The sequence below is a fragment of the Adiantum capillus-veneris genome, chromosome 2 (genome assembly GCF_014529385.1).
Source record: "Adiantum capillus-veneris isolate H3 chromosome 2, ASM1452938v2, whole genome shotgun sequence".
Classification (NCBI taxonomy): Eukaryota; Viridiplantae; Streptophyta; class Polypodiopsida; order Polypodiales; family Pteridaceae; genus Adiantum; species Adiantum capillus-veneris.
The window spans coordinates 57,661,787-57,673,085 of NC_140932.1; positions in this window are offsets into that span (position 1 = coordinate 57,661,787).

The window sequence follows — 11,299 nt, forward strand, 5'->3', positions numbered from 1 at the left end:
GGTGGTAATGGTAGGGTCTTTACTTCAGGCACCTTAATCTCCTTTTCATGCACCCTATAAGTGAGAATCCCTGCCAATTGTGCACGCACACTATCTTCTACCTTGAAAGAGTATTGAAACTCTTGCAACTCCATAATCCACTTTGAGATCCTAGTACTAAGATTCATTTGAGATGACACCCAAGGGAACAAATTCTCTGCGGTGAGAATTACAAAAGGTTTTGGGAGCAAGTAGGATCTAAACTTCCTTATCGCAAACATGAGAGAAAGCATCATGAGTTCTGCCTCCGTGTAGCCTCTCTCCAAAGCATTCATGACCCTACTAGAAAAGTAGATGGGTCGCATCCTGGTACTGTGGGGATCTTGTTGTAATAAAACTACACCAATTGTTTCCTTCCCAACACTAGAGCTAACAAAGAATGTGTACTCCCAACATGGAGGCATGAGTGTTGGTAGATCTGACAAAATGACTTTAATGTTACAAAAGTACTCTTCAAGCTCATCAGACCATGCAAATTCTACTTGTTGTGTCAACTTTTGCAAAGGATGAAGCAACTCCGAAGCTAAGTGAATAAAGCGTGACATATACTTCACTTTTTGAATGAATGATGTGACCTCTTTGAGATTCTTGGGTGAGGGGAGCTCAATAAGAGCCTTTGCCTTTGAAGGATCCACCTCAATGCCTTTATAGGAAACCTTGTGACCAAGCAAGATCACTTCATCCTCAGCTATGTGACACTTGTCGGGGTTGAGTTGACCTCCCATGTCATAGAGCTTCTCAAAACCTTCTTCTACCCTTTGTAGATGCAATGATTTTGAGCTATAAATGCAAAAATCATCAATAAAAACCCTAATGGACTTTCCAAAGAATGCTTGAAACACCATGTTCATGAAGCGTTGGAAAGTTGCAGGAGCATTTGTCAGACCAAATGGCATGACTCTAAAAGCATAACAACCCCAAGGAGTGATAAAGGTTGTTTTCAATTGATCCTCCAATGCAATCCGTATTTGAAAGTAACCTGAGTAACCATCGCACACAATGTACTTCTCATGACCAGCTACCTCATTTAGTATCTCATCCTGGAATGGGAGGGAAAAGTGATCTCTTTTTGTTGCCTCATTGAGGGGACGGTAATCCACACACACCCTCCACTTGCCATTTTTCTTAGGAGTGACAACAACAGGAGAGACCCACTCTGAATTCTCCACTAGATAAATGAAACCTGCTGCTAGAAGCTTTCTTACCTCCTTGAGTAGAGCCTGCTCCTTAATGACTCCTAGCCTTAGTAGCTTTTGAGCCTTAGGTGTGGCCTCTGGCTTCAACTCAATCTTGTGTTGAACAACATCCACTCCACGTACATCGGTGTAGTCTTTAGCAAAAAGCCTCGTAAATTTCCTTAGCACACATTTGAACTCCTCTCTTTCATCCTTTGTAAGTGTTGTAGACAACATACCTTCTAACATTCCTTCATCTTCCACCTTTTGGTTCTCTTGGGAACCTACCTCTTCCAAACCTCGACAAGAGGTCTCTTGGTTGCTTGGCTTAAACCTTACCCCCATGACTTCGATGGAAGACTCCTCTTCAGTAATGCTGCTGCTACTTTCTTCTTCTGAAGTGCTATCGGTCCAACCTTCTTCCGTCTCACTTTGAGATGATTCTTCATGGAGCTCCTCTTGGCGTTGCTCCTTCATGTCAAAGACAACCTTCTTATGATTGTCATTCCTGCAAATTAATTTCCCACTCTCCCAATCCTGCAAAGCTCGCATTTTCATTAGCCATGGTCTTCCTAGGATAAATGGATAACCACTTCCCTTGGTCGACATAACATAAAAATCCACTGCCTTCTTAATGCCAAAGGCCTCCACAAAAACATTTTTACAAATGCCTACGCACCTAGCCTTGCTATTGGTTGCCATTTTCACTTTGATTTCAGGTGTCTCATGGATGTGCATGCCTAGTCTTTGCATGAGCCCTTCTGTCATGATGCAAATTTGTGCACCCCCATCCACTAGACCTTTCCTAACCAATCTTCCTTTTATGTAACAATCTAGCACAGGTGTAATATCCTCGTTCATTTCAGCATGTGCAATTTTTACAACAGGAAAACTCTCTTTTACCTTTCTCCTAGTGCTAACTGCCTTTTATAAATCCCTCCTAACTTGTGGGCATAATGCAAGAAACTGAGGCCATGAGATATCAGGACCCTTACCTCGCATGTCTTCCAACAAGTTGTACGGAGCCATACCATGTCCAAGAGGGAAGTCTTGGAGGTTGATACGACGTCGAGTCCTCTTGGTTTCCTTGGTCTCCTTTGCCTTTTTGCCTTGTCCATGGTCACTCTGTGATGTGACTCCTTCTTTCTCTTTACCTTTCCCTCGGCCACGTTTAATGCCATTGGCTTCCATGTCAACCTCATTTGAATTTGTCACCTCTACCACATGCACATTTGGATCTTGCAAAGGTGGAACTCTTTCTACCCCTTGTGGAGGTGGTCTTGGTCCATTTGGCCTTTGTAGAAGCCTTGGTTATTGACCAGCTCCTTCTCCTGCATTCATCACTGGGTAATTCAAGTTAGGTCTCCCTGGCTCTCCACGGGGCCAAGGACAATTATACATCCCATGTCTAGACTCTCCGCAATTCCAACATTGCAAGACTCTCCTAGTTCGTGGCTCTCTCTCTTCTGACTTCTTTGCTTGTCCCTTTGGACCTACAGCTTGTGCAAGGTGAATTGACAGGCTGCTTAAAGATTCATTTAACTTCTCAATCACTTCAGCCGTTACCTCAGGAAGCTCCCTAGATGTTGACGCTTGTGACTTACCTTTGGGTCTAAGAACTTCTATTGGAACCTCTCCCCTTAAGCACTTGAGTTTCCTATACTTCTCAGCAGCCCTAGCTTCCGCTGCATCAAAGGTAGCAGGTGCACCCGCCTCAACTTTTACCTTAAGGTCAGGAAAGAGTCCGGCTATGAACCTCTCCTTCTTTAGAAATTCTGCACCATCACCAGGGTTAGCAACATTTCGTATCCATAGAGCCCAAAGACGTAGAAACTCTTGCTTGTACAAGTAGTAGTCATCTAAGTCTTTTTGCTTATGAGAAACAATGTCTTGCCATAGTTTTTGAGTGTTTTGGGGATCAAAGAAGTATCTCTTAAAACGATTCAAAACTTCTGTGTAATTCCCCTTAACTTCCTCAGGCAAAGAGTCAAACCAAGTACTAGCATCTTTCCTAAGGACCACCTCAAACATTTCTACACGTTCTTGATCGGTTACTATCCTCTTGATACGGCAAGACATCTTGAAATTTACTAAAAATAATTCTGCATCCTCTCCAGGCTCTCCAAAGAAAAGAGGATACCCAGACATTTGGCGTTGGCTTTCCATTGAATTGATTTCAAAGTGACACCCGTTTTTGTTTTTCTTTCTTAAAAAGATTTACACAATAATGTTTTCTAGCTTGCAATCTATTCTACAACAAAATAAAGATATTCACATCAAACGACCTATGATAATCAATAAGAGGTAGGATGACAGGGTTTGGTGATGCGAGAATTTCTCCTACTCTTTGGGCACCAAACATGAACACCATACGTTGTTGAAAATGGATTTTCCTACTAATTGCAATGTTTATTCTAATGTGTGGAGTGAAATGGAAGGGGAAAACCTCTATTCCTAGGCCATTATCCATGGTCTATGCATGACCTAATGCTTAAAACAAAACAAAAATATAGATGTCCAAAGTAAGGTCGTACCTAATGAGAGGCAAAATAAAAGGATTTACTGAAGCGTTTATCTCGGCCAACCTAAGAGGACCTAAAATTCTACGAATGACACGTTGAAATTGCAACTTAGTACTAACAATTATGTGTACCTTTTGCCTTGCAATGGGAATGAAGGGATCATACAAATTTTGTGATTCATGCAAACTACTTGACTATGCTAAAGGTTGATTCTACACAAAAATACACAAGCCGTCCTCAGTGGGGGCACCAATTTGAGGCGGTCCGGGGCGGGCGACAAGAAGAGCAACCTCTAGACACCCTTCAAGGCTCCCGTGCTGCTCAATGGGGCTGGGGCACAACACAACACAAACCAAAACAACAAACCCACAGCCAAATCCCAACTACACAAGGGGCACTACCTAGTTTAAGAGCGAACTAGGACGCAAAAGAGGAGAATCGTTAGAGCAACCCACAAACAAGCAAGGAATTTACACTAACCCTAACACCAATGGAACACTCTCACACACTAAAACACGAGAGAGAGAGAGAGAGAGAGAGAGAGAGAGATAGTGCTCGGGCTTCTTTGAAACGTATCGGCAATGATCAAGCAAACACAACTATATATTTAAGAAAGAGAGAGAAAGGGGGAGGGGGTGCTTGTTGCATTAATACCTTCTTACAAATCTGTCATGACAAATCAAAGTGAGATTAGTATTTGTTCAACATAGCTTGCGTAAATTTCACCACAACACATCACAAGAAGAGCCACCCCAATCACTGTCTTAAAGCCAGGGGAGTCCTCTCCACCCTGTCGCCCTCTTACAGTATGTGGGATTTATGGCTAGATTGATGACAACACCAGAGACAAGCTATCAAGAACTTAACAAAAAACACCAAGACACTTACGCATCATTGTTGTCCATTACTTCACGTTGGAAGGGAGACAAAGTATCCAAGCTTAGTCCAAATCCACCCTCCTTGATTCAGCAAATGTTGGGCTTACACTAGTAGGAGAAATGATAGATTTCCTACTCTCAATTGAATGATCACTGTCTCTCTTACAAAGGCATAGAGTTCCCTTGCTAATCCCCTATTACAACACATGCACATGCATAAGACAATGAGCTTCCACTCAAGAGCTCCTTCTAGAGAGGTTGAGCTTGGCTTCTCAAGCAATAGCATAGTGCTCTTGCTTATGGCTCCCCCTTTTGTGCTAGCTACACCCTCCTTTTATAGCAATTTTGAAGGCTAGGGTTACTCCTCTAACCATGGTTGGATTAGATCTTCAGCAATTTATCTAATTTCTTTTGCTTGGAATTATCAAGAAGTTGGTGGGGAAAGAGAGAGGAGAGAAATGGAGGTGATAAGACTTTTCATAGTGGGTTAGTGTTAGTTGAGTTAGTATTAATTTACAAATGGAATTGGATATTTACAATGGGAGTATCCATGTAGGATACAAATAAGGAAGAAAAACTCTTAAGAGGTAAGAAAAGGTGGATTTCTTACAAGGTTGATGCTCCAAGTGTCTTGAGTAGGGCCAATTTTGACGCTTGTTGACGGTCCACTAGCTTTGACGGTACATTTTTTCTCCACTCTTGACCTTCCTTGAGAGACAAGGTAATTGAAGCTGAGTAATCAACCACCATGATGCTGTCTTTTAAGAGAAGAGGCTGAATTTTGTGGTTTTTTTGATAGATATGGATAAATTGGAGGAGGAAAAATGAGACTAGGTGGTCAATTTTGGAATGGAATTGTGTGTGGGAGGTATGAGTTCACCATGGTTTCTCTTATTCTTCAAGGTTGAGGAGAAGGTGAGTAGGGTGCAGAGAGGAGTGGTGAGAGAGGTGGGGATGATGAGTGGAGAAGTGTGTGTGAAAGAGGAAAATGATAAAGTGGAAGAGAGAGTGTGGCTGCATAGCATGGAAAAACTGGGGTCCACTAATAAAATCATAGCTCACAGCTCGTAGCTCAAAAAAATATGAAAAAATTTGAGGCAAAAGTTCAGCCCACGAGCTACAACTTTTGTTTGTATCACCTTTTCAAATTCGGAGAGCAAGTGAACTTTAAAAATTCAGCAAAACCGACCGTTTTTTTCCACTGCACAAGGTCCTTGTGGGGTCCTTCTTTGGATGATTCTTTTGAATACCTCCAAGAGTGAGCCCTCCATAGTGCATGTATGCATGCCACCTACCCTTGACCTTATTTGGTAGGTCTATAATTGAAGATATTGTTGAGTTATGATATAAGTGAATAGTACAACTAAGAAAATCAAATATTGAGGGGTCTAAAAAATATGTACATGTCAAATATAAATAATATAAGTGGAAAAAATATAAAGGGGTCAAAAGAAATCTCTCTCATTATGAGGCTACCATAAAAAGATAAATATTTTTGGTGTTCTAATTTTTTAGAAAAAAAAAAACAAAATAGATGTAGGAAGGGAAAAATCACAATAGTGAAAAAATATACACATAAATAAAACTAGTTTTTTTGGATTTTTGTTGGGGTGGAGTTACACCAAATATAAGAGAAGCTTACATGAAAATATTTCTATATGGAATAAAGAGTATGAAAAATGATAAGAAAAAATTGTGGTAATGGTGAGGCAATGTACAGAGCATAAATAACACACACCTAGGTAGAAATATTTAAATAAATACCAAAATAATTATGAAAAAAATCTTTTATTAAGGCCCTATATACAAAGAAATATTTACATACGCATGGGCCATAATATACTTATATTTTTTATTTTTTTGGCTCAACTAGCCCAATGACTAGCTAATTGAGGGTTTTTAAAGAAGATATGGGAAAAGTCCCGTGACTCACGCACGCCTATGTACAGTGAAATGGTAGGGATAGCCACAGTGTTTGGGTGATTTTGGTAGGGTGAGGTAACTCACTGTGGCAATTACAAAGAGCCGAAAAACGGCTATCACTGTCAAATCCTCTATCGTATGGCCTTTCCGACCCTATCTTCCACAACAGCCCCATCCCTGCTCTTGTACACCTTGCTAGGATCATGCTCGTGTGATCCCCAAGGTGTACGTGGTGTGGCAATCGGTGAACTAGAGAGTGGTGGATGCTCTCTTGGTGGTGTGGATGCATCAGTAGAACCGCTACCACAGCAACCATCACCTCCAGAAGGACGCCTACCTCATCTAGAGGATGAACCACCCGTCATTGTAGGGGGCACACGAGTCCTAGGCATAGGGGGCACACTAGACTGAGGTGTGGGGCCGCTCGGTGTAGGGACCACACTAGTCCCGAGTGTAGGGTCGATCATAGTAGGTCTAGAGGGACCTGCTGCCCAAAGGTGATGTGCCATTGCAATCTGCTCTAGTGTGAACTGAGAAAAAAACAAGCCCATCTGCTCGGGTGACATTCCGGCTGGAGTGACAAGAAAACTAAAACTAGGAGAATATGACTCATCGTCATTGGCCATGGCTAATCATACACAAACAATACCCATAAGATACGTTAGTTTACAGAATAAATGCTTAATCAATACAAATAACAAATCAATGAAGCTGTTACACAAATGAATGAATCTAAAGTGCATTGTAGATTAATAAAAAGAGTTCGTAGCAAAAATCATTAGTTAATCTCTCATCCTCTATGAGATCTGATGCACCAAAGATGTCTATCTCAATCTGTACTTCTGTATCTTCGTCATTAAACTCTACTTCTTTGTCACTCTCCACAGCAGCTTCAGTATTTGACACCTCATCTCTAGGTTCAGACAATTTCTCACTGCTGACATCCACCTCAAAATCCAAACTTAAAGTTTTCGTCGGTCCTGCGCTTTGTTCATGAATCACCTCTTCGACCTCAACGTCCAATCCTTCACACACTTGCTTGCTACATGGAGCAACTTGAACGACATAGAGCCAGCAGGGTTTAGACAGATCATTCTCATCATTTTTTGTCCATAGTGGATCGTGTATGAACACAACTTGTTCACAATGCTGCGAAAGTACGAATATATCCCACGCATCTGTCCACACTTGCCTAGAGTTCACTTGAACCAATCCACTCTTGTCTTTATGCACAATTGCATTAGGGCCGCTGGTAATAACTTTGAACCACTTGACATCAAAGATAAACATATCAAACTTTCTAAAGCTAATCTTCAAGATGTCTTGGATGTAGCCAAAGTATTCAAGCTAACTAGTCTTTGTATTCTCATCCCTGGCACTACTCCTACTTTCTTGGACGAAGCTTGCCCTAATACCAGTATTAAGAGTGACCCTTTGTTCGTCAATGCGTTGCACTCTGAAGTATTTCCCATGCGACCACAAAGCTCCATATTTGTGATACTGCAGCCACAAAATTGAAACAGACTAAAAGTTCTTAAAGCATTGTGATTATGTGGAGCTCAAAAAGGAAGTTGTGAAATATACATGCCAATCGCAACCCCTTGACATCTCCTCTTCCTCTTCAGTAATCAACACTCCATTCCTCTTTGCCTCTGAGATTGTCACATCTAACCATCGCCCAGTTGGAAAGTCGAGCAATTTTTTAAGATGATCTGGAAAAGGAAGGTTTCTAGTGGCACGATTGCGCTTGAATTGAAGGAAATTTGTCAAGCGTTGTTGCTTTTCCCCTTTGTACCTCTCTAGCCACTTTTGCATGATGTCTAAGTTGAGAAGGCAAAATCTCATAAGCTTTTCTTGCATTGTGATGTCCATCTTCCTAACAATGCCTTGTCCCTGCAGCTCGTTCCCTGTCACCTTGACATTGACCCCAGGGCATCTCTGGATCAATTGAGACCAAAAATTCACTGATGAGGACAAGAGACTCTTGTACAAGCCATCCTTCAGCCATGCTACCCTCAGGGCGAGCCCTTTGATGAAAAAACCCCTTTAAAGTCTTCATAAATCTCTTCAAGAAGAACATCCACTTACTATGGACCACCCCAGCAATGGCAACTTCATCAACCACATGCACAAGTACATGCAATTGGATGGTAAGAATGTCTGTTGGAAAGTACTTATCCACCATGCACACTGCTTCAATAGCATTTAAGCGTGCTACATCGATGTTGTCTTCTCTTATCTCTTTTGGATTGATCCAATGTACCAACTCACTGCTTTTGTAGATTGTTCTTCTAATGTCATCTGTCAAACAACCCTTTATGGAAATTGGTAAGATGAATTGTAAAAATTTGTACCAATCGTGGGACTTGAGACCACTGAGATTGTCATCTCTCGTAAAAGCCATTTTCAAACATCACATGCACCCTTTGGGAGTCTTGAATGAAGATATGGTCTTCTTCACTTGTTGCTCTTCTGTACGTCTCAGAACCCATGGACCTTTTGGTATAGCAAACTTTCCATTGGGTTTAAGTCGAGGCCACATCTCTGGCATTCGACCCATAGCCTGCAAGTCATTTCTTTGGGCCTTGCTCTCCCTTTTTCCAGTGATGGTTTTCCATATGATCTCCCCCACATTCTTGAATATGTGCATTGGGCCAAGCAAATGATTAATCAGCAGGTTACTCCAGTACGAGAGTTCATGGAAAATAAAAATTCTTTTCATTCCAGGTGGCATCCAATCTCCCCTCTCTAGCCACATGTTTTTCCAATGGCTTGCTTTCAGTGGATGCACGTCATGTTTGCATATGTTCGATCCATGTAGCTCATGTCCTTCAAGAAAAAATCCACCATGCTCTCGTAAAGATACTTACTTGAGCACTCACTGAAGCATGGCCAATAGTGCATGGTCCACATGAGAATGCCTTGCACATGTACATTCCGTCATCCGATTGGTTGGGACATATCAACCACATCGATTCCTTTCCACAAGATTTGCAGCTCTTCTATAAGTGGTGCCAAATAGGCGTCCATGTTCCTTACTTTGTATTTTCCTGGGATGATCAATGACAACAACAGATGGCCCTTCTTGATAGCTAGCCATGGTGGAAGATTATAATTAACCAAAAAAATAGGCCACGTGCTTCATGACAAACTCCTAATCCGAATGGATTTACTCCGTCCATTGCTAGACCAAAGCAGATACATTGATGCTCGTTCTTAAATGTAGGCCAACTTTTCTCTATGTGCTTCCATGCACGAGAGTCAGCAGTACCCGCATCACATCATCTGTCGATGTAGTATTTGAGTGCCATGTCATCAAAGTGGCTATGGACTTGCACCTGAACATGCTCTTTATTCTTGGAATGATAGGAAAGTGTCGAAGGACCTTTGCAGGGATACATTTTCCTTATGTGTCCTCCCTGTACCTGTTTGATCCACAATTGGGACACTCTTCCAAGTTTGCATACTCATTGCAAAAAAGTATACAATCATTAGGACATGCATGTATTTTGTGATAATCCAAGCCCAAATTAGTAAGAAGCTTTTTAGCGGTTGGACAGGTAGGGGGCATGAGATTCCCTTCTGGCATGATTTACTCATTGAGCAACCTGTCGTTACATGAACAAGTCAACCCTTTGATCACTTTATATGAACTGTAATTTTCACTTTATCATGCTTAGGATACAATGTATTTACCTGAAAAGCTATGTGACTGAGGCATCAGACCATAGACAGACTGCAAATTAAGCATTGCCAACGCGTACGGAGAACTAAGATTTTTGCACTAGTGTAGAGCGGCATGTGTGCAAGACTTTGCATCATCTCGCCCTCTTTATTTTTGCTATCATGCCATTGATAAGAACTGGATAGCTGAGTCTGGTCCACAGTACTACATTCAATGTTTTCACCTTCTATGTTGGAATCCATGTCAAAGAATGCGTCCAACATCTGTTTCATCTCTACTTCTTGAAATGCCACATCAGATATTAGTTGGGAAGACTCAGTTGATGACTGCTTGTTTGAAAATCGTCTTCTCTGGGATGAAGTTGGAGCAATACCTACTTGCGTATTTTGACCTTCAATCTCTAGACCATGAGATCAATATCGCATGTCTTGTAGTTGCTCTATCGGAAAGAGACCGTGATTGCATATGTGTTGGTCTCGCAAATTTTTTGTTTTCGAAAGATCTGATGCTTGCAATGTGCACAAGGACACGCCATCCTATCATCCGTACTTTATCTACCAATGATGCTACAAATAAATAAAACACTAGTTGTTATAACTACACACTACTAAGTACATGACAACCTCACATTCTCTAGCCAAGCCCGATCCCCGCACACCTCGATCTAGACATGCACGGAGATTAGGACCACAGGGTAATAATCTCATGTTTCTTTATCAATAGACTATATATTGAAGTTCTTGAAGTCTACGTGCACTTTTGAAGTCTGATTGCGTTTTCTCAACTATTTGCTGCTAGCTCTAACAACCTCATGTTCTCTAGCCAGGCCCGATCCCCGCACACCTCGGTCTAGAGGTGCACAGAGATTAGGACCACAGGGTAATAATCTCGTCTTTATTGGTCAATGACCATATATTAAGGTTTTTGAAGTCTGTGTGAACTTTTGAAGTCGATTACGTTTTTTCTACTATTAATTTGTCGCTAGCTCTAACCTAACCTATAACCTAAACCTAACCTAACTTAATGTACCTTAACTTATAACCTAAACCTAACCTATAACCTAAACCTAACCTAACT